Source organism: Pseudonaja textilis, chromosome 10 (genome assembly GCF_049901715.1).
Source record: "Pseudonaja textilis isolate UNSWEBS1 chromosome 10, rPseTex1.2, whole genome shotgun sequence".
Classification (NCBI taxonomy): Eukaryota; Metazoa; Chordata; class Lepidosauria; order Squamata; family Elapidae; genus Pseudonaja; species Pseudonaja textilis.
The window spans coordinates 3,616,466-3,638,741 of NC_141999.1; positions in this window are offsets into that span (position 1 = coordinate 3,616,466).

The window sequence follows — 22,276 nt, forward strand, 5'->3', positions numbered from 1 at the left end:
AACATTGGTTAGTTTGTCCCATTTTATGACTTTTCTTGCCAGAGTTGTTAAGTTAATCATTGCATTTGTTAACTTAGTGGCATGACTGTTAAGTGCATCTGGATTCCCCATTGATACTTTGTCCGAAGGTCACAAAAAGTGATCACATGATCCCAGGACCCTGCAACCATCATAAATATGAGTCATTTGCCAAGCATCTGAATTTTGCTCATTGAGCAGGGGGATGCTGCAGTGGCTGCAAGTGTGAAAAACAGTCATAAGTCACATTTTAACAGATATCCAGTAGGACTGTGCACATCTTTGGATTATATCTTCAAGGAGGGCCTGGCAGAAGAACCATCCTGCTTCTCAGACTGACTTATAATGCAGTCTCACTTTTGAGAGGGAAGGGAAGCAACTGTCAGCTTTGGAAGCCATATTGAGATCCGATGCTCCCACGCTGCCACAATTGAGCCTGGGAAAGTAGGAGGGGGGAATCCATTGGAGTATATCTAGTTAGACATAATAAAATTCTTTTTCTGATTCAAGGTCAGGTCATGTTGCGCATTGTGAAAAGGAAGTCTTAACTTGGGACGGATGGTGATTGGGCCATGTGATGTGATGATGAGTGCAGGAGATGGATTTGTAGTTTTTACTTATTGTAAGGAAGCCTGGAACTTTCAGATTCAGGATTCCCCAGTTGTGCCCATTACTATCCAAATACAAAAGAATATTTTGAGGGGATGTCTGTCTCGGAGTTATTTGTTGGAGTGGAGGTTTTCTGGAACGCTGACAGTAACCACATTGCTATTCTAGCTGCCACCTCCAACCATTTCATTATCCTGCAGAAGCCATTGGAACTGAAAAAAAAAAAGTTTAATGGTCTCCAACTTTTACCAGAAATATGAAAAGAGTCTTGCAAGATTATTTCAAAACCTCTTCTTGGAATTACCAGAATAAATGATGAGGGGATGACAAATATCCAAGTTCATTTAAGTAAATTCTTATTATATTTTCCTATTTGTATCCTGCCTTTAAATAGCTCAAGGCAGTGAACATATCTAACACACCTTCTTCCTCCTATTTCCACAACAATAGCCCTGTGAGGTGGGCTCGGCGGAGACAGAATGACTAGCTTAATGTCACCCAGGATTAGAGGGTAAGGCAGGATTAGAACTCACAGTCTCCTGGTGATTGACCCAAAGTCACCCAGCCATCTTTCATGCCTAAGGCAAGACTAGATTCATCATCTCCTGGTTTCTGGCCTGCTGCATTCACCAGTAAACCAAACTGGCTCAAACAACCAAAAGAAATATGTCATTCCCACAATAGGAAATTAACCCCGGTTTATAACTTAACATGATCATAAAAAGCATTAAATGTAAAATCTGAATTTGAATCTTTTTTGAATTTGCTTTTTTCAGAGCAAGCCCACATATGGCCAGTTGTATTCACCAAGCTATCCCAAAGATGCCTTTTCAGGTGGCAACTGTACTTTATTGTTTTTTCTTTGAAGTAGTTTCACTTCTCTTCCAAGCTGGTCATTTGCATTCATTTAGAGAGTCCTTGAGGCCACTTGGAGGTTGTGTCCTCAGGATCCTCAGGGTCACCTGAGTAGTGCTAAAGGTTCCTGTAGCCTGCAATTTGATGAGAAGCAAAAAATCTTCAAAGAAAAAACAAGAAAGTCCAGTTGAATCCTGAAAAAGCACCTTTGGGATAACCATGACCTGGATGACTGAGAATCCCTACAGACTATTCACCAAGCTCTTCATCAGAAGCCCAGAAACAAAGTTATCTTCCCAGTTTGGATCCGGTAGGTGTAGATGATGGACATTAACATAGGATTTATTTGCCCTTCCAATGCATGTTTCACATTTTTGCCAGTTTTTTGTTTTTGTTGTTTTGTAGAATTCAGGGATGTTGTGATGACCTGGGGTGTGGCACAAAGGCAACATAATCAGATAATCAGTAGGAGTCCCTTTATTAGCTCCATCCTTACCCCCAATATCCTGGTTACTTTCCGGCTGGAGAAAAACTCTCCCAGGAACAGCCTTTGCCTGCAGAGAATCAAGTCCAAAACATGGTCAACCAAAACTGTAACTATAAGTCCAATCAAGGCAAAATGAGGTAATTGGTCCAGCAGGGCAGGAGAAGGAATTCCAGACCTGAAGGCATGGCAATAACTCAACACAGTTGGGAAAATGCCGGGAACATAGATAATCAAAGTCAACACAAAATAAACTCACGTTTGCTCCAAGCAGGTGCCGCACTCAGCATGCATTTCTTTTAAACTCTTTTCCCAGCTGTGGCTAATGAAGGGAATCAGGGCTCTTTCCTCTCCTGTAAGCCACACAATCCATGTTGCTCTCTTCTCTATTCCTCCCTGCGTGCCCTAGGATGAACAGTATAGGTGAAGATACTCTTGTAAGCTGCCTTGAGTCGCCTTGTGCAAGCAGGTGACAATAAATTATTTTCTAAATAAATAAATAAAATAAGAGGGTGAGATGTCAAAGTTGCAAGATTCTTGCAACCTTACAAAAAAAAGGTAGCTTTAGTATTCAAGGACGGCTAGGACTGACACATACTTTTTAAGTGCATGATAAAAAACCCAGGAAATGTGGGCTTCTGGATATTAAACAAATGAATTTGTTCATTCCTACAGTGTTCTTCCTTGCTTACTCTGAAGGCAATGTGCAACAATAAAACATCAAAAATACCCAGGTCTCTGTAAGCAATGCATAATGCAGACTCCTACCAGCTGCATTTTCTCTATAGAGTTTTCACCCACAGCTCTCTAGTGATTGCCAGCCCAAGCTCAAGCCCCGTATCTATTTTAAGGGGAGGTGTGCCACCAAGCCCCCTGTGCAACATCCTCAAATTATAGTCTTGAGTTCAGATGGAGGCCCCACATCTCACTTGACCCAGCCCCCTAATTACCTTCACTTGCTGCAGCCTCCAGGCCTTTCAAATACACCCTAAAATGATGTTCTTTCTCCGACAGGATGGAATTAAGTTTTCTAGGGCCTACTTCATCCTGTAGGAATGCAGAAGGGATATCGTCCATTTTTGTTGGAAAAGGGCTTATTATTCTGCAAAGTAGCATTCCCTATATTTTTCTGTAGAGCCATTTTTATTTCTCAGCATTTCAACCTCACGGTTCAGTTTCCTTGGGTTGTCACTTGTGAATGTTGATCCCTTTAATTCTGTATGCTTGAACAAACATTGAGGTAGCTGTTGTTTTTTTCCTCTTTCAGCTCACCCCAAATTGGAAATAGCCTTAATAAAACTCCTGATTTTTTAGTACAAATGAAGGAAGGATTTGGGCTTAGCATGGCGACTGTCCAAGATTTCCTTGGCTGAAGTGCTTCATATAAGCTGGATTTCATTGGGCAATTTCTTTTCATAGCCAGAGATAATGGCAGTCAGATATCTATTCTCCTAAGCAAGCCAATTCCAAACCCTGATCTGTTTAGTTGGGCTTTTAAAATCAACTATGGCCTGTCTTAAATAACAATTCTAACTTGCCCAGAATATTATAAATCAGTTCCTGTTGGCAAGATGGCAGTTTACTTTCCAAAAGCTCCTGCCAGAAAACCCATCAGGTTTTACTGCAGATTTTTGTGTGTGAAGCTGTAAGGACATCCATGAAACCTTCCAACTCATTTTAGGAGTTAGCAGCTTTCCTAGTAGTGTGGGGGTGACAGAAGGAAGGCAGTTTTTCTAACCTCAAACAAGAACACGGGTTACACTGAAGCCAAATCAAGCTTTATGTCTGCCTACTTCCCCAACCTCCTTTGAAATGTATAAAGCTGAGCTCCCTACCAGCAACTGCCAGAAGCATTAAAAAAGGGGAAAAAAGCCCATATACAAAGAGAAGAAAAGCTAAACAAAAAGAGAGGAGAAAGAGAAAAAGAAAATAAAAAAAACCCTGCACTTTGGGAAATGAAATGGAGGGGATGATCCATATGTATCATTTTGCAAGTGATGAAAGAGAAGGGGAAGGAGAAAGGGAAGGGGCAGAGATAGAGGAAGGGAAGGAAGGAAAGGAAGGAAAGAAGGAAGGAAGGGAGGGGAGGGAGGAAAAACCCATTTTGGAAGGTGGTTGAAAGAAAGAAAGGGATATTATATTCAGCAAATATGAAAATCATAAAGGACAAAGAGTCCAGAATTAGCTCCCCATGTCATGAAAAAATAGTTTTGGAAAAAATTTTTCATGCTTGTGCTTCCATGCCATGAAATTAACATTTCATTCAGATGGATATTCCCATGCCGTGGCATTCGTTCTGTAACTGCCATTTTCCAAGACCACTGACCTGTACATAAGAATGAATGCCTGTAGAAAGATTGTTCCGAAGCCCCCACAGAGTGGTTCATTACAGTCTATTCTTATCAGAAGAATGATTGAGTGGCACCATCTACAAATCACTGTCTTGATTCAGGTTTGTAGAGCAAAATGCTCATAAGAAAGTCTAGACCTTGTCTATGGTTTGAATGTGTAGGAATCATAGTATTAGTGAATCTGTAAGGAATAAACTGGAGTGAGACTGATTAGTGGAGGGAAACTGGGTTGGAGGTGGGTGATTTGGTTTGGAGCCTGTCAGCTTCCTGTTTGGTACTTTATAAAATAGAGTTTTTCAAAATATGAAGCAGGATGGAGCAGATAACTTTATGGAGCCAAGAATGACACAGACAGGAATCCTCCTATCCGCACCACTCTGAATGTCTTAAAGCAGTAGTTTGAGGGTATATTTCCATAATATGAATTGAAATTAGGCATGATGTTCAAAGTGACACATTCCTATTGGAATGTATTTAAGACACATATGTAGATATAGTTTTACAGGTGCAAAATATAGGACGCAGTAGCTCAGTGGCTAAGATGCTGAGCTTGTCAATCAGAGAGGTCGACAGTTCGGTGGTTTGAAGCCCTAGCGCCTCACTAGCGCCCTAGCCCTAGTGAGCTCCCGTTACTTGTCCCAGCTTCTACAACCTAGCAGTTTGAAAGCATGTAAAAATGCAAGTAGAAAAATAGGGACCGCTTTGGTGGGAAGGGAACAGTGTTCCGTGCGACTTTGGCATTTAGTCATGCTGGCCACATGACCACAGAGATGTCTTCGGACAGCGCTGGCTCTTCTTTGGCTTTGTAACGGAGATGAGCACTGTCCCCTAGAGCCGGAAACAACTAGCACGGATGTGCGAGGGGAACCCTTACCTTAATATAGGGTTGTTTGGAGAAGATGCAACCTCTTACATTTTCATGTTTGTGTCAGAACTGTTTGTACTCTGGCAGATCTAGCTTTCTTCTAAGAAGGTATAAAGTCTTTGGTTTTGGGACAGGAGACTAAGATTAAATCCCTTGGAAGATCTCCAAGTTTTGTGCTTTCAGAGATGGTGGCTTTCAAAGAGAGATTCCAAATTTCCTTAGTCTTTCTAACCATGTTATGCCTCCTTAATGGCTTCAGTTACAGCATTTATTGGCTTCCCACTCAACATGTTGGGAAACTAAAGTTTTTGGCTAGAGGGTATCCCATTAAAAGGGGGCTTCACATCACCCAGCTTGACTTCCATGTTTGAAAGCCCCCATTCCCTTCTGAAGATGAAGTTCTTTAGAAGTAAGGTGGAGATGGGATTGGATAGCTGATTAATAAAGGAAAATATAATTTTCTACTCTTATCAACCCACAGCTTGTCAATGGTATCAATTTTTGCAAATCTTGATCATACTCTCAGCAGAAATCTTTCAGCATTCCCTGGCTTTTTTTTTCTGCATCTGCCTCTTGAGAGCAGTGTTTCTCAACCTTGGCATCTTTAAGATGTGTGGATTTCAACTCCCAGAATTCCCCAGGCCACAACCTAACTGGGGAATTGTGGGAATTGGAGTCCATACATCTTAAAGCTGCCAAAGTGGAGAAACAGTGCTCCAAAGGGTGACAGGTTTTATTATCATTACAAACTACCATTCCTGCCCCAATAAAAATGTGAGCTCTAACAATACACCATTCAATTGTAAACTTGCACTAGAGGCAAAGCACGAAAATGAAACATCTTTATATCTCATTTCCACACACAGATTTTAAGATCCTCTGGTGCATGCATGCCTCCCTTCCACAGACTAAGAGGGATCTAGAGAAGATCGACAACTAATAAGATTCTCTTGTTATTTTAATTGCTTCTCATAAATCAAGAGTCAGGCAGCCGAGTGAGAGGGAATCAATGTGGTTTTCAGGTGCAGTTTTTTGCTTTCTGCTACAGGTTCAGGACTAATTATATATAAGGGCTCTCATTTCTTTGTATATGAAGCTGACTGCAGCTACTTGAAATCCGCTTGTGAAGGTACTTGGCAGGAATCAAGGCTTTTCATGAACTTGAAGAATCATGCGGGCTCAGGTGTTTTGACTGCTTTTTCTTCTTTGATATCTCTGTAAACTGTAAACTATATGAAATGGTATATAAGTCTACTCTAAGTGTGAATGCTATATTTATATATCTATAGATATATAAAAGAAAAAGCAGTATATATATATAAATATAAATATATATAAATATAAATATATTTGTAAAATGGGAGGAGAATTTATAGCTTTTTCTTTTCTTTCAGCACCCAGCCAGGGTGGATCCTACATGTTAAATATTAAATTTAATTGATAACTTTTCCTTGGAAAAGGGAAGCCACTTACAGATTTTGTCATGCTCTTTCCAGGCCTGTATACTGTAGTAAATCTAGCAACTCCAGTTGTTAAAGGTGATGGAGACTGTAAAGCAGAGTCAGGAGTTTGGGTTCAGTACCTAACTGGGTTTTTTTCCTAAGCTTTCAACCACCTCTTTTTGGCTTTTTTCTCTTTTCTTTATTGAACATTTGTGGGTTTTTGAGAGAAGGAGGGGGTGAAGCAAGGGAAAGGTTTTGGGAAGCTGGTCCCGGAGCTGCTAGCTTTCCATACAGAAGTCTAGCTTCCTGTATGCACAAAAGATCTGAAGCATACATTAAGTTGCAGTTCAAAAAAGGATTTATTGCTTAAGCCTAAATATAAGAATCTAGTCAATTAAAGTTCAGTGCTAAACTGATGCAGATAAGGATCAATGGAATTCAAGAGGGGTTGGGCTTAGAGCGTTTGTGACAATGTTGTGACTACGTAATGACTCTAAACTGATGATGCACTTAACTCCACCCCCAGCAATGCCTGCTCTTTTCCTATACTTTCCCAAAGCCTTGCACGAGTCCTGGCTGCCAGCTGGAGAGGGCAGTGGCCAAGTGTGGCTTAATTCCTTTGCAAGAAATTAGTGATCAGCTCACTAAGCCTCCTCCCTGCTCTGCACTAGTGTCTCTCTGTTCTGGCTTCAAGGGGCTGAAAAGTTGGTCTCCTCCCAGTTCCAGTATGTGTTCTGACCCAAACCTTGTTCCAAGGAAACAAACAAAGGCAACAGCAAAACCTTTTAATGATTCTTTATGAATTCCATTCCTTCATGGTTAAAAAGCTGTTTCAAACTAATTGTCTCTGATAAGAACGAGCCTTGCCAAGGTTTTGCAAGGCTGCCAAGAACACTAGATAAAGTTACTAAGCAATAACTCCCAACACAAAGAGTCTCCAAACACCAACTATATTCCTAACGTCCAGGCTCGAGTGTAAAACTTCTTTGCCTTCTGCAAAGAACTGCAGTTTCTCAGCTGGCTTTTATCTCCTCAGGGAGAGGCCATTATCTTGCAGCCTTACTCCCGAGTTGCCCATGCTGCTGCAGCTGCTCTTTCCTTCGAGCAGCCCTGCGTGTACGCACACAGGTTCCTCGGGGCCTCTTCATCGCTGTTGCCAGCCTCCACAACCTCCAAAGGCAGCATTCCACTCCCTGATAGTCCTGGCCCCATCCCTGCCTCACAGGCAGGGCCCTCATCTAAGTCCTCACTCTCCGAGACCACAGGTGTCTGCACCTGCTCCTGGCAAACCACAACAGTAAGCCAGGTTTTCCCTTTTGATCCTTGGTTGCTTGCATGACTCTCAGTTTCTCCTGCCACTATTTGCAGCATGTGGGCTAAAGTTTTGGGTTTGCTTGCTACCCAGCAAGGCAGCATAGCAGGCCCCCAAAAGGCATAGCTGGGGGAGGGAGAAAGATGAGAGGGGAGGACTTGAAGCACACTCTGGGGTGGTAAATGTGGGCAGGAACCAAGCAGTCCAATTTGGATCATGTGACTGCAAAGTGGCTGCAACGGCTGTAACTTCAGGCACGGATTGTAAGCCCATTTGTTCAGCACCGTTGTAATTTTGAACAGTTGCTGAATGAATGGTCATAAGTCAAGGACTACCTGAAATAACAAATCATGTTGTTTTCTTATTATTAACTCTGTTATTCTTACACCAGAAATTTTGTGAGCTACAAGTATCCATGGACTCCGCCACTTTACCTAACTCCTTGTTTATACATTCGGGAAAACAGAAATATTTTTTCCCCTGGGTTGCAGAATTTCATGCTGGGAGTAATGGGAACATGTATTTTCTCTTATGTAAACAGAATGTCCTACATCTAGTAAATCAGCATGTGAAGGAGGAGAATTTTGACCTTGTTTATTTCCCTGACAAACTAGTTTTGAACGCTCATGCAGCTTGTCTTTTGTTTCCTTTTTAAAATACAGGCAGGATATTCAGATGAATCTGGGAAGATTTCAGCTTTTCAGCCTCAAGGAATTGAGTCTGGGAAAGCTTAACACTCAATTTTGCTGATTGCTTCTTTAATTTAATTTAACTAGTTAAAGTTGTCAAACGACTGTGCAAAATAAAAAAAAAACCACTGGATCCATTTCAAGGATCAGCTAGGAAGCTCTGAAAAAGTCCTGCCTCGAAGGAGCATTTTTGGAAGAGTCAAAAAAATCACAATAGAGGCTGAAACAATGCAACTGAAATGTTTCCGTAGCTCTGTTAGTGATACATTCAAGGTAAAAAATGGGATGGATTTTCATAGTCACCATGTTGGCTTTTTTTACTTTCTTTGCAGATGCCTCTTTTGACCCAGATTGGTCCAGAAGTAGTTGGTCTTCCTTCTCTCTCCTTCTCTCCCTCTCCCTCCTTCTCTCCCTCCCTCCCTCTTTTTTTGCTGTTCCATGCTTGATTTCAAACCAATTAAGTTTGATTTGGGGAGTCCAATCCCAACATTCTTTTTAAGACTTTCCCCCAAATTTCTGTCCTTTGACTGAGAAAGTAGTCCCTGAATCTCGCGTCTATGATACAGTCCCATCTACTCTTTTAAGTCTATCCTTCCTAGACAATCTGCACTGAGCACATTTACACATCGGATTTCAAGTAGTTTCTGAATTAACACATCCTGATGTCTCACTAGATTTGAACCATCAAGCAGATTAACCAACTGGGATTTACCCAATAGGCTAAGTCATAGACCCACCTTGTAACCAAGATTAGCCTAAGCAAGCTTGACAGAGAATAGAACAGAATAGAACAGAACAGAACAGAATAGAATAGAATTCTTAATTGGCCAAGTATGATTGAATACACAATGAATTTGTTTTTGATGCATATGATCTCAGTGTACATAAAGAAAAATAAAATACATTAATCAAGAATCATAAGATACAACATTTAGTGATAGTCATAGGTTACTAATAAGCAATCAATCAGTGCAACAACTGGCCTCCATAAGTTGTGAATGCTCCAACACTGGAGGTTTTAAAGAAGAGAATGAACAACCATTTGTCTGAAATGGTATAGCCTTTCCTGCTTGAGCAGGGGGATGGACTAGAAGACCTCCAAGGTCCTTTCCAACTCTGTTATTCAGTTATTCTGCAAACTTAGTACGTTCTATACAGGTGGAATCTAGGGCACTGCTGCAGTTATTGAACACTGTCTTTATTGCCAAGACGTCAGGGTTCCAACAAATCCACCCACCTTCAAAGCAAAAGTCTCTAGCTGCATCTCAGAAAAAGTAAATTGGTTTATTAGAAATTGCCATGTTGGCGCGTGGCTGGGTGCAGCCGGTACTAAATCACATCATACATACATCATACATCTAGGCATTTCAAGAACGCCTTGTTTTTCCCCACTCCCCTTTTCTGGCAGCTAAAAAGACCAAAGGAGTATCTTTTTAGTTGACACAAGAGAGATTTCCTTGCATTTGCCCCTGCAAGAGTATGCATCTCTCTCTCGCTCTCTCTCTATCTTCTAGAAAGTGGGAGGAGAAAGATTCCTCATTTTGAGACAGGTTAAGTCTAATCTTAGATTGCTAAGGTCGAAAAACACTGGTGTAGAGCATGGGTATATATTCTGAAAAGAGCAACTTAATAGTGGAACTCATTCTGAGTGGAGGTTGGATTCCACTAGACTTCAGAGGTCTGTTCTCAACCATATTTTAGTTTGGATTCTTACACTTTAAACTTTGGACTTTAGTTAATACTTAGGGAAATAGACAAGCAGTGTCATCTGAAGTGATTTCTGCATCCAGGGCAGATGTCCTTCTCCATTTCCCACTGTGCCATTTTCACCACTTTTATTCCATCTCCTTTTCCTTTGGCACAGTTGCTCTGGGTTTCACTTAGCCAACTCTTGAGAGCAACAGATTGGGAATACAACTTTGCAAAGGGTTTTGATTTGCACCAAGCCTGCCAAGAAGATCCATAGTGTCTCATGTACATGGCAATCTGTTCCTAATTATCCTGAACCATCTTGAGCTTTGAATTTGGAATGCAAACCATATTTCATAACCTTCCCTAATTGAGTATTGGGAAGGGATCAGAGCCCAAATTAAATCTAGTCCTACTAGATTTACAGAGAGTTTCTCTCACCATTTCCAGAGTTCTAAGATTGGAGGCTGTTTTGATACGGCCCAAACGGTACACAGGCTTGGCCTAGGTGTCCAGAAGAACAGGCAAATCTATTATTTTGATTTGCACCTCTTTCTCATTTTTATGAGTGACAATTTCCAGCCTTTTATTTTTCTGTTCATCAGTTCATCTCATTTGTGTACAGGTAGTTTTCAACATAGCCAAAATTGAGACCAACATTTCCATTGCTAAGCAAGATGGTTGTTAAGTGGATCATGCCTCTTTTTACCATCTTTTTGCCATAGTTGTTAAGCTGCAGTTCATTGCAGCTGTTAAATGAATCTGGCTTTCCCCATTGACTTCGCTTGTCAGAATCTGGCTGGAAGGTTGCAAATGGTGATTACATGACCCCAAAACACCAGAACTGTCATAAATATAGGCAGTCCTTGACTTATGACCAGAATTGATCCCAAAATTTCTATTGCTAAGTGAGATATTTGTTAAGTGAGTTTTCCTCTATTTTACGATGCTTCTTGCCAGCATTAAGTGAATCACTGCAGTTGTTAAGTTAGTAATACAATTATTAAGTGAAACTGGCTTCTCCATTGACTTTGCTTGTCAGAAGGTCATAGAAAGTGATCACTTGACCCCCCAGGACACTGCAACCATCATAAATATAAGTCAGTTGCCAACAATGGTGGGATTCAAATTTTTTTACTACCGGTTATCTGGATGTGGCTTGGTGGGCGTGGCTTGATGGGCATGGCAGGGGAAGGATACTGCAAAATCCCCATTCCCTCCCACTAACCTGCTTTTCAGCTCCATTCTCCTGTGCAGGGGAACAAAAAAAGACCCAGCTGATCAGCTGGGACTCAATGGGAGGCAGAGAATAGATGAGGGCAGGGCCAGTCAGAGGTGGGATTTGCCGGTTCTCTGAACTACTCAAAATTTCCACAATCAGAACTGGTCAGAACCTGCTGAATACCATCTCTGGTTGCCAAGTGTCTGAATTTTGATCACATGACCTTGGGGATACTGCAACAGTCATAAGAGTGAAAAACAGTCATAAGTCACTTTTTCAGTGCTGTTATCATTTTGAACAGTCACTAAACACACTACTGTGGGGCATCTACTACAGTTGTAAATGCAAGGACCAGTCATAAGTCACATTTTTCAGTGCTCTTGTAACTTCAATTGGTTCCCAAACAAATGGACTATTTGTATTAACTAAGTTTAAGTGCTATTGCTATTGCTGAGTCCAAACTACCATTTGTATTTTTGTGATCATGCACTTTCATTTAAAATTTTTGCCTAAATACATCTTTTTTGTAAAGGGTTTTCAATGCTCGAGTGCTTTTGTAAAACATTACTTCCAAGAATAAATGTTCTTTCTGCAGACATTCCTCTAATGTTGTACTTTTGACTGGTTAAAGTATACTGTGAAATAGCGAAAACATAAATCAATTTCAAGGGATCATTGAATTTCACTTTTTACAAAAGGTTTAAAAGTTGCATAATATCATATTCAAGATAATTAAGAAAAGGATTTTTTCCTGCATTTTTTGTATGTGTCTTCGGCCAGGCAATTCCATGGCTGGGAACCTAATGCCCATCGCTATTTTTCTACTTTGCTATCTCAAATTTACCTTGAAGAAGATCAGCCAGAGCCATGGAGGACCACAGTTCATAGAATCATTGAAACATAGGGGTGGAAGGGACTTTGGAGGTCTTCTAGTCCAACCCCACTGTCCAAGTCAGGAGTTCTTGTATTATCCCAGACAAATGGTTGTCCAATCTTTCCTTGAATACCTTCAGCAATAGAGTATCCACAACTCCAAGATGCAAGCTCTCCATGTCGTTCTCACTGTCAGGAAATTCCTTCTGATTTCTAGCTTGGTTCTCCCTTTGACTAGCTTTTGCCCATTGCTTCTTATGCTACCTTCAGGTCCTATAGATAACAAACTGAGATTCTTGAGACATCCCTTCAAGCATTGGAAAACTGCTATCATGTCTCCCCCAAGCTTTCTCCTTGATGGGCTTGTTAGAAGCTGTGGTGGTGCAGTGGTTAGAATGCAGTATTGCAGAGAAATTCTGCTGACTCCCAGGGTTCACTCCTCACTGGCTTGAGGTTGACTCAGCCTTCCATCCTTCCAAGGTTGGTAAAAGGAGGATCCAGATTGTTGGGGGCAAGAAGCTGACTCTGTAAGCTGCTTAGAGAGGGCTGTGAAGCACTGTGAAGCGGTATATAAGAGCTATTACTATTGCTTAAACATACCAAGTTCTCTTAGCCATTCATCATATGATGTAGCCTCCAGTTCCTTTATCATCTTTCCCTGCACTCTAGGGGCTCAGCACCTTTTTTAATATATTGCGGTGACCAGAAGTGGACACAGTATTCCAATTGTGGCTTCACTAGTGCAGTATAGAGCAGGGGTCACCAACCTTTTGGACCTCAGGGACCACCAAACTCATAATTTTAAATCTTGGGGACCACTAATATGAATTTTGAGTGACGATAGCTGCTGACATTGGTGGGAGAGAGAGAGAGAGACATCTGTTCCTCTCTCTCTCTCTGAGAAAGAGAGAGAGAGAGAGAGAGAGAGAGAGAGAGATCCCTCATTGCCAAAGCAGAATTAAGACCATCATAGAAGACCCCTCACACCCTGGCAATTATCTTTCTGACTTGCTGCCATCTGGAGGATGCAATAAAATCCCACAACACTAGACTAACAAATAGTTTCTTTCCCTGGGCCATCCGAACCACAAATAAATACAAAGTCACTAACCTTATTAAGATGTGGAAAGATGTGAAATCGCAATACCTCATTCAGATGTATAATAACATATTACAGTACCACCCATCTCTTGTGTATTACACTTGGCAAAGGGTCACAGTCAGTGTTGGATGTATATTTTGTGTCTATTCATAGATATTGTACTCTCTAATTGCAAATGGAGATGCGGGTACGCTATTTTTGTTATCTTCATCTTTACGTGCTCTGGTTTTATTGTATTGAGAACAGTTGCTGGGGTGAATCCAGTTTCGTTGTACTTGTACAATGACAATAAAGTTCTTCTTCTTCTTCTTCTTCTTCTTCTTCTTCTTCTTCTTCTTCTTCTTCTTCTTCTTCTTCTTCTTCTTCTTCTTCTTCTTCTTCTTCTTCTTCTTCTTCTTCTTCTTCTTCTTCTTCTTCTTCTTCTTCTTCTTCTTCTTCTTCTTCTTCTTCTTCTCACATCCCACTCCCTCCAAGGCAGCCACATTCCTGCTTTTGAGCTTCATTTGGGAGAGGGAGAGAGAGATCCGATCTAACACAGAGCTCCCTCCCTCCCTCCCTCCCTCCCTCCCTCTCTCTCTCTCTCTCTCTCTCTCTCTCTCACACACACACACACACTACACACACACTCCAAGGCCACCACATTCCTAACCTGCTTAGAAGAAGAAAGAAGCAGAAAAAAGCAGCACAGGAGCCAGGCAAGTTCCCCCCCTCCACCCTTTCCCCACTCCCCTCACAACCTCTTCTTGTTTCAATGTAAACCTTGTGTTTGGCCATGTGGGTAGCGCAGCCTTGTGTTCCCACGCAGCCTGGGTTAATTGCTTTGGGTGTGCTTTAGGGGTGATATTTCTCTGTGGACCACCAAAATTTTCTCATGGACCACCAGTGGGCTGCAGCCCACCAGTTGGAGACCACTGGTATAGAGAATGTAACCCTTAAGAGAAAAGAAAACTACTTGGTCAACAAATAAATAAGCAAAATATGTTTTCAGCATTGGCACTAGTTGAAAACAAAATCACCTGAGCATTCAAGCTTTGCATATGCAACACGAACTGATTTAAGTGCAAATGGATTAAACCTTCAAAAGAGATTGTCTCTATCCAAACGGATGATCTTTTCTGTTCCTGACACATTTTAGGCAAGTCGTCTGCTATGTATCTCCTTCTCCTCATGACCTGGCTTAGAATTTACCCAGAAACTCTTTAACTGTTAGCTACACATTCTTCGATGCTCCCAGCTCCCTGTTAGAAATGTCATTCTTCAACCTGTTTGATGAGTCCAAGACCTTGGGATCAATGAAAGAGCATCAACAAAGGCAGTGAGGAGATAGAAAAAGAACTGGCTGTGATCAAAGTGCCAGTTACACTCTCTATCCTTCACAGTGATAGCAATTTTAAGCAGAACAAATAGAGTGATCATGTTTCCCTGATGGGGGAGGGGAGAAATAGGGTATTGCAAGAATGGACATCTAAAGGGACGTGAGAAAAAAGAGGAAGCATAAGAAAAAGCCTGTTGAGATGAGTGAGGATTCATGTTTAAGTGAAAGGCATTTTTTTTTTTAGTGCTCCACAGCCGCCCTGCTGCATTTGCAACCAAATCTTGCCAGATCTTTCAGTTAATTGCAGCAATAATTCATGCTCTAATCACCAGCAAATGCACGAACAAAGCATCAACAGGCAAAACAACCTCATCTCCCATCAACAAAGCATCTGTCAGATTCTCATCAATGGCTTAGTGATGAATTGATGCCTCAGAATGGAAGAACTGTGTGGTGAACACTGTCCTTCTGTGATGACCAGAGGCAAGTCCCAGCTGAGGGTCAGGTTGGTAGGCCAGGGGAACAGAGAGGATGGTTACCTTCTTAGATTAGAATGGATTTCAAATGGCTTGGAAAAGGGTCATTTTATGCAACACACACATGTGGGCATTGTGGCTGCCTTTTTGAAATGCATTTTGCCTGCTTATGGAATTTTCTGAATTGGCGCAATGCTCTCATCGATCATAACTGTACCAAGCGGGAGGAATTCACACCACATGCTAAGGTTCTGAAAAACCCTAAACAAATTTAAAACTAACCAAGCATTGCATTTGGATGAATGAGAGAGTTGAATTTGATTTGCCTTGAGGAATTATGTCTGAGCACAGCTAGTAGGGAGGAGTCCAGGATTCATTAGGTGGCAGTATCTGCTCAGCTTTGCTGGGACTGTAGAGTCAGAGATGGTTAATGTATAGATGGGAGCCAACCAGGAAGTCTCAGGACTGTCAGCTAGATGATGACATTAAAATAAAATTTAATAAAAAGAAGAGCATGACAAATCACTTCCGTGCTGTTCCCAGGAAAACCAGAAAGATGTATCCGTTACCAGGAATTGAATCTGACCCAGGAGATCTTGTACAAGTTCTGTAGCCTGGAGGATCTGTTTTGGTGGCAGTGAGAAGATTGAGAAGGATGCTGACCAGCAGCCAGATTAATTAGAAAGGAGATGGAACCCCTCACATTAAAACAGCTACAGAACCTCCAAATCTGAGCTAGAACATCATGGCGAGGAAGGAAATGCATTGAAACAAAAAACAAACTGATCGGGAAATGTTGTTGAAGACTTCTTGGGCTCGTCTTCTTGTGTGTCTGAAACTGCTTCAAATAGCCTATATCAAAAGCTGGCTTTGATCCACATATTTCTTGGTGCTTCTGGATTTTGTGATGTTAGGTAGGCAGATGGGCTAGTGGTCTGGAAGCTATAAGAGCAAAAATGTGGCAGAGGAGTAAAGCTCCGAGGGTAAGGCTGGTAATGTGTGTAAGGCTGGTGCAGAGAAGTTCAGGGGATATGAAGTGGCCAAGGAGAAAATGCTCCCAGGCTCCATACTGGATGTGGGTGGGGTTACTAAGCAAAATCATCTCTTGGTGATAAGCCTTTCTTTAGACAAGAAACTCATATGTGAGCGCACTATGGACACTACCCATACAGTAATCCTTGACTTAGGATCACAATTGGGTCAGGAACTTCTATTGTTAAATCTCTGAGATTAGTTAGAATCTTGTTCCTCCTTTATTCCACCTTGCTCTTTTTGGTATACCATAAAATCTTTGGATAGCAACTCTATTTCCAAGGCATCGTTTTCTGATAACATGTGCATCTATAGCAGTATTTCCCAACCTTGAGGGTTTGAAGATGTATGGACTTCAACTCCCTGAATTCCCCAATCAGCTTGCTGGCTGAGGAATTATGGAACTTGAAGTCCACCTATCTTCAAGCTCTCAAGTTTGAGAAACAGTGCTATTAGATGTATCTGTGATCAGAAAATGATGATATTGACAATGTTGTAAGCCAATCATTCCCAACTGTCCTCCATAGAACTTAGAATACAGAATAAGAATAAGGATGGAAGGGAATTTAGAGGTCTTCTAATCCAACCTCTTGCTCAAGCCGGAGATGTTATACCATTTGGACCATTCAACCCAGTCTCTTCTTGAAAGTCTCCAATGAGTGAGAACCCACAGCCTCTGGAGGTAAGCCACCTTTGTTAGATTTCAACATCTACAGAAAATGAGAAACTGAAGGGATTTGCTCGAATGAATGTTCTTCATCTGCCTCAAGCCCACAAAACATAGAACACAGAACAACAGAGTTGGAAGGTACTTTGGAGGTCTTCTAGTCCAATCCCCTGCTTGAGCAAGAGACCTTACACCCTTCTGTACAAATGATTGTCCAATCTCCTCTGGAAAGTCTCCACTGATGAATAGGGCACACTCTGTCCCCGTGGTTACTCCCCAAAGTACTGTGTTTGTCCTTCAAGCATCAGGCAGCAATGCTTTTGTGAAGACCACAGGTTGGGTGGAGTGTCAGATTTCCATTCTACCCTCACATCCCAATGCATCCAATTCTAATGGCTTGACATTTTGAACATGACAAGCTGCGAGAACATTTTAACAGGAAGTCATTTATAAATTCCCCCAAGATTTCTGGCATACAATTGCTTTAAAAAAAGGAGAGAAAAAAAAGTAGCACCCGTCTCATACATATGCATTTTTCTCGGTTTCTCTCTCTTTCCCTCTCCCCTCCCTTCCCCCTATTTCCAACAAATCTATTATTGTTTTTAGTAGCAATGGGAGATCATGAGTTGCATTTTTAAGAGTACATAATTTATCACGAACACTGTAATTTATAATGTATGCAACTGGTTGTAATAGTTGTAATGAAAACCTGGAATTGGGTGATAGATGGCTTATGGGGAGATGCGTTTAAAAAGGTATCTTGTTTATATTCTTGTAAGTATATAGCCAAAAAGGAGCACACAATTGTTTGGATAGAATTACCGCTCTATCTTCAATTACCTTTTTCTTCACATACTCTTCTCATCTCAGCCTTCGTGTTTTCAGAGCCTCGGGAAGAGAGAAGAATAACCTATTGATTCTACTTTCTGCATATTAATAACCCTCTAAACGCCTCTTAGAAATTTGGTTCAACTGGGGGCAAGCATGTAAGCGTACAAGCCTGTTTAATATAGGTTCAGTGTGGTAACTGAATAGTAAATCCAGGAAATTATTTTGCTGGGGATGGCATGACCGTTCTTCCATTCTTCCAAGTCAGTTCAAAGCAGGTTCAGCTAAAATAATATCTTTTGAAAAAACAACAGAGCAATAGACTGCCCTGCCATCATTCTTGATATAGTATCACCTGCCTTGAGTTTTTTCACCAAACTTTCTGTCTCCAGGGTTTATCAGGAAAAGCCATTTCTCTTGAGAATCTATTTCTCAGTGAGTCCATTGTCTATCTTATCTACAGAAGGACCCTCAGCATTACCCCTTATTACCATAGGGGACCCATGCAAAATAGAATGATCTTGGGTACTAAGTATGTGGACACAGAGCCCTGTTTCGAAGAATGGCTGTTCCAAAAGCATTTTTTTCAAAAGATAGCTGGATTTTGTTATTCCTTAAAGACATTTTGCTTCTCATCCAAGAGGCTTCTTCAGTTCTGAAATGAAGAAGCTTCTTGGATGAGAAGCAACATACCTAAGTCCAGTTGCCTTTTTAAAAAAAGCACCTTTGGGACAACCATGATCTGAATGACTGAGCATCTCCATAGACATGAAGAATGGCTGGGCTCAACTACTAACAGACAAGGATTTATGGGTAAGTGGTTTTGAAGGAACCCAACCTTTGTTGTTGTAATGATGATCCAGCACTGCCTGGGTGTACTGTGTAAATGGTCTCCTCCTTAATCTTCTTCCCACCTGGCAATTTGATGAGTCTTCATAAAGATGGCAAAAACAGTGAACATTCGTAAGGAAATGTCTCACACCTTGGGAAATGTTAAATGTGCATGATGCCACATTTACATGAGCCTACGTTATATGCAAAGTAGAGTCTGAGGTAAGACTCCACTTATTGGTTCAGCCGCTGGTGGAAATATTGAGTTCCTGTCCGTGGCTGAAGTGTTGGACAGCGCCGGCGTTTCTCTGCTTTTGAATCTGGTTTGTAAATAAAGTTTCTCGCATTTCTGAGTCCTGCTCCTTCCTCATCCACACCCATTTATCACTGACAATGAGGGTGGGATACTGAGGAAGACAAAGGACCTCGTGGGGCATCGCAGCCATTTTCCAGCTGATCTGTGAACTTGACCATTCAGACCGACAGTGAAACCACATGGCCCATCGACCCCAATCAATTCCATTTGAGCCATCCAAAGAGAAGTGGTCCTCATACATGGGAAGATTTAACCTGAATCTGGTAGTGAATGGAATGCAAGCAGAACCTGACACGAAGAAGGCGGCTTACTTCTGGACCTATTGTGATTCGGAACTATATGAATTTGAAGCCCTCATTGCAGATAACCTAGAGAATGTCTCCTGGGACAAACTGCAACGAGCATTGAAAGGACATTTCGACCCTACCCCATTGTACCTGGCAAACTGGAACAACTTCTATCTCTGGAGCCAAAAAGAGGGGGAGAGCATAAGCGATTTTGTGGCTGCACTGAAGAAACTTTCAAAGAGCTGCAAATTCTCAAATGCTGAAGAAAAGATCCGGGATTGGCTAGTCCTTGGCATTAAGGATCTAACCCTGCAGAAGACACTGTTCACAAGAGAGGACATCTCATTCAAAGAGGCTCTGGAAGAAGCAAAAGCCACAGAAGCCTCCGACTCTTCTGCAGCTTGAGTCAAGAGCAGCAGCAAGGTCCACACCACCCAGGCTGCGAGGGGAACACATTTGGCTCCAAAAGCAGTGACAGTGAGAAGGAAGATGTCCACCGGGTAAAAACCAACAAACCCAAAACCGCAAAAGGAATCAAGCCTTGCAGAAGCTGCAGAGGCAATCATCCTCGGTCTGCCTGGCATTTTAAGGAGATGATCTGCAGGCAATGCAAGCGGAAAGGTCACATCGCAGAAGCCTGCAGAGCCAGGCAACCAGCAGACAAACTGAGCCACAGAACATACTCCCCAACCAGACAATACAAGGGTTGGAAGACATTTGGTGCAAAATTCAAAAAACAAAATGGCGGCCAGGAAGAAGAAACCCACCATACAATCGGAGGCTTCACTCACACCCGCGTGGGACACACAAACACCATTGAATCCAACAAGTTGCTCACCGAGGTGAGGATTGATGGAACCCTGTGGTTGATGGAAGTGGACTCAGGGTCTTATATATTAATGATATCCTGGATGGCCCTCCAGAATGCTTGGAGTTCATTCAACAACAACATCCACCAAGCAAGCTCCAGCCACAACAAATAATATTAAAGGACTACCAAGGCTACAAAATACCGGTCCTGAGAAAGAAAATTTGCCACATGGAATATGGAGATTTTCAGGGACCCCTACCACTGACCATTGTAGACTGAGATCTGACCAGCCTTCTAGGGAGAGAGTGGTTTGCGTCGCTGCAAATCAGCCTCACCGACATCCATGTGACAGCGGTTATCAGAGCAAGCGCTGAAGACAATCTAGATGTCTTGGAGAAGGAATTCTGGGATGTTTTCAGCAGAGAACTAGGCAAGTATAAGGGGACCTCAATAAGTTTTAACCTGGACCCCAACATAACCCCTGTCAGACTGAAGTCCTGAAGAGTCCCTTTTGCTCTGTGACCTAAGGTTGAAGAGCAGTTAAAGAAGCTGGTAGCTGAAGGCATCCTTGAACCGGCAGATCATGCGAAGTGGGAGACCCCTATAGTGACCCCTGTAAAGCCTGATGGGTCAGTCAGAATCTGTGGAGACTACAAGAGTACCCTGAATCTCGTGCTACAACAGAGCGCATATCCGGTCCAACATCTACTACATTCATTGGGCTGGGACAAGATTTTTGCTAAGTTGGACCTAGCACAGGCATATCAACAATTGCCTGTGGACACAGCCACAAATTATCATAACCCACAAGGGCACATTCAAGTGCAACCGGTTGCAATTTGGGGTTAGCATAGCCCCCGGCCTTTTCCAAAATATAATGGAAAGGCTGCTACAAGATCTGTCAGGAGTAGTTCCTTACTTTGACGACATAATAATCTTGGCCGAAGACAAACCCCAACTAGTGAAAAGGGTCCGAACAGTATTAGAAAGATTCCAAGAAGTGGGGCTCAAGTTAAAAAGGGACAAATGCCACATTGCTGTACCTAGTGTAGAATTCTTGGGCTTCCAAATCAATGGGCCAGTTATCCAACCCCTGAACAGCAAGCTGAAAGCAATTAAGGAAGCCTCCACCCCACAGAATAAAAGTGAACTCCAAGCATTCTTGGGCTTATTGAACTTCTATAACATATTCTTACCACAGGAGGTGACCGTAGCAGAGCCACTTCATAGACTGTTGGATAAGAATACACCCTGGATGTGGGGACCCCCTGAGGACACCACACTTTCCAAAATAAAAAACATTTTAACATCTGACACTATATTAATGCAATATAGCAAGACCCTGCTGCTACAGTTAACCTGCAATGTGTCTCCATATGGCATTGGGGCAGTGCTCAGCCATAAACTACCAAATGGGAAGGAAGCCCTCATGGCATACTATTCTAAAATGTTGTTGAAAGCTGAGAGAAACTACGGCCAAATAGACAAAGAAGCCCTCACCGCCGTAGCTGGAGTAAAATGTTTTCAGGAATACCTATATGACAGACACTTCAAGTTGCTCACAGACCACAAATCACTGCTCAGCTTCTCTTGGGAGACAAATCCACACCCAACATCTTATCGTCGAGAATGCTAAGATGGACAGTTTTCCTGGCAGCGTATAACTATAGCCTCCTACACAGACCAGGAAAGGACATCCTACATGCCAATGCATTCAGCAGGTGCCCTTGCCAGACCTAGTGGAAGACCCTGCCCCCTCGACTGCTGTATTCCTTGTAGAACGTTTTGAACTAGGCTTCTTGATGGCAGCGGACTTCGCGGGGGGGGGGGGGGGGGGGGGGGGGGGGGGGGGGGGGGGGGGGGGGGGGGGGGGGGGGGGGGGGGGGGGGGGGGGGGGGGGGGGGGGGGGGGGGGCACAGACTCACCGCAAAATTAGGTCCTGGAGAGTGGCAAGAAAAAATTGACAAATGGTTGCTAACCCAACATATAACACCAAGCGCAGCAACAAACAGAAGCCCAGCAGAAATGCTCATGAACAGAAAGTTAAGGTCCACCCTGGACAGAATCCATCTAAATTATACAAATGACATCCCTCTAGACTCTACAGGCAAGTGCAGAACATTCACACCGGGAGACACAGTGTATGCACGCAACTACACGGGAGGGGAAACCCGGGTCCTGGCAAAAATAATTGAAAGTACC